Source organism: Tupaia chinensis, unplaced genomic scaffold (genome assembly GCF_000334495.1).
Source record: "Tupaia chinensis unplaced genomic scaffold, TupChi_1.0 Scaffold000235_1, whole genome shotgun sequence".
In the NCBI taxonomy this organism is placed as follows: Eukaryota; Metazoa; Chordata; class Mammalia; order Scandentia; family Tupaiidae; genus Tupaia; species Tupaia belangeri.
In genome coordinates this window covers 3727324-3729524 of record NW_006159713.1, presented here as the reverse complement: position 1 = coordinate 3729524, position 2201 = coordinate 3727324, and the positions used below count along the sequence as shown (strand labels likewise).

General features: G+C 56.7%; 1 protein-coding gene across 1 annotated transcript in view; it reads right to left on the bottom strand.

The window, feature by feature from the left end:
- GNAO1 (G protein subunit alpha o1) overlaps positions 1–2201 on the bottom strand; it is a 195390-nt gene that overhangs the window by 5220 nt on the left and 187969 nt on the right. The gene's annotated exons all lie outside the window — the stretch shown is intronic.

The following is a 2201-nucleotide window of genomic DNA, read 5'->3' as shown; positions in this document are numbered from 1 at the left end:
AATTAAGTTGAGAGAGAGGACGGGGCTGCTCAACAGCTCCTGAGGGCCTCCGTGCCCCGCAGGCCCGAGAGGCTGACCTCGGTGCACCTCAGTTTCAACGTTCGGAGCATCTCAGCATCTGAGCACCCAGCATGTCGGGGCCAAGGGTAGAGACGGGACTGTGACCACCCACAGCTCTCTGGGGGAGCCAGGACAGGACGACCTGCAGAGTCCCTGGCCATGTGAGGGTCTGTTGGCACGGATGTGTATGTGGGGGAGTGTGCACGTGTATGTGTGCGTGTGCATGTGTGTGTGCATGCCCAGGCATATGCGTTGGGTGTGGCGGTGGTGCTGGGCTGGACGCAGAGAGCTGGACCAAGCCCTTCCTGTCTGGACCCTTCCTGTTGTCCTCTGGGAGTGATGAGGGAGTCCAGGCCCTTCCTGTGGTCTGATGGGAAGTCATGCCAGGTTCTGCTGGCATCCTTGAGGACTGCCACTCAGAACGCTCCTGTCCAGGGCCGCCTCCAGAGTGCCTGGGAGATGCCTGGGAGACTGACCGTACCTCCTCTGCTGGGTCCAAATCAGCCACTCAAACCCTGCAAGGGGTTCTGAGTAAGGCAGACGTAAAATGCCACCTTACACGTAGAAGTTTGCTTAGTAAACGTGAATGTGATGAGCACCCCAAATAAAGCCGAGTTCGAGGATAGTTCTTTACCCTGGGCAAGAACTGACTGGCTCTACCTCGAGATGCCAAGCACATTCACTCGGGCAATCTGCTTCTTGACATCTTTCTCTGTGAACTGACCCATTCTACGCAGGGAGAAAGGACGGCCTCTCTTACTGTCCTAGCCCTGGGAACTTGCCTCCCAGACTCAACTCCGGGAGTCTGAACCCAAGCCCTCAGGTAATCCAAGCTAAGCTCACCCTCTGAAGTAAGAAGACTGAAACCAGAAATAGGAAAGAAGAGAATGAATGTGGATATCCCTGGGTATTATTCACTGGGAGGTGAACTCGCTCCTCTGAGGATGAGCAAACAGCTGGATCTGAACTGACTGCTGATTCAAATGCCACAGCCATCTTTGAGCAGGAGGTGGGGGTGGTGAGGAAGATAAGGAAGGGACCGTTGGTCACCAAGTTCCACTCCCTGCCAGCACCATGCCCCCAGCACTTCCGGCCTTAGGTCATTTAACCCTCATCAACCTAGGGCACACAGAGGCGACATCACTGGGTCCCTAAAGAGCAGACTTGCCCTGGACTTGAGGCCAGATCTAGGACTTAGGCTGGGCTCCCCAACTGATAGTAGAGGCCTGTGTCTCCACACGTCACAACCAGCCCTTTCTTCGGTAACCGCTTCCCCGCCTGCGTGTTCATACCGGTGATGTGGAAAGAGAATCAGCTCCAACCCTAGTTCTGATTGGCTAAAGCCAGTTGGTGCAGGGGCACTTGTCATGGTAGCCCCTACCCCAGCATGGCCTTACTACTGCCTCTAGCATCCACAGTGAACGGCGCTGTCCTTCAGTGTCCAAAACAAATTCTGTAAACTCACAGGATCTCATTACCCTCATTTTCAACACCCCCTCAGAAATCTCCATGTCCTCTCGGGAAGTAGCAAGACCCAGTTGCCCTGTGCCATCTTGATAGGATCTGTTCAGAAAAGGGCAGCAGGCAGAGGTTCCCCAGGAGGCCCTGTGAATCCATACCCAGGGCCCAGAGCCGTGGGTACTCAGGCTCCTGGGTCACTTATGAGGGCAGAGTGGTGGGACTCTGAGACCCTAAGGTTCAGTGGGCAAAGACGTCCTCATGGCGCATGGGTATCTTGCCCTACAGCTCCTCAATGGAGAGAGGAAACCCACAGCCAGACGCAGGCTCCCGGCTCCATTGCACTTCCGTCCCAAGCACCACCTTGGCTGACATGCTGAGGGACACGGGCCTGAACACTCCCAGGGCCAGACGGGCATCAAAAAGGTGCTACCAGGTGATCCGTGCTGAGCATGGGGACTGACCCCATTTGCCACATGGGCTGGCCTGAAGGCCTTCTCCTCAAGGCCACCGAGCTGATGGCGGAGGGGCAATCCAGGCCGGCTCACCAGGCTCTAGGTTCTGCCTGCTGAGGCCTAGCAGCTCTGGCCCACGGCGCCTCAGGGCCACAGGCACAGGCTCCCTGACTATTCCTCTAGGCAACACTGGCAGCGTTTGTGTGCAAGGCCCTCTGTGGGGCCTCA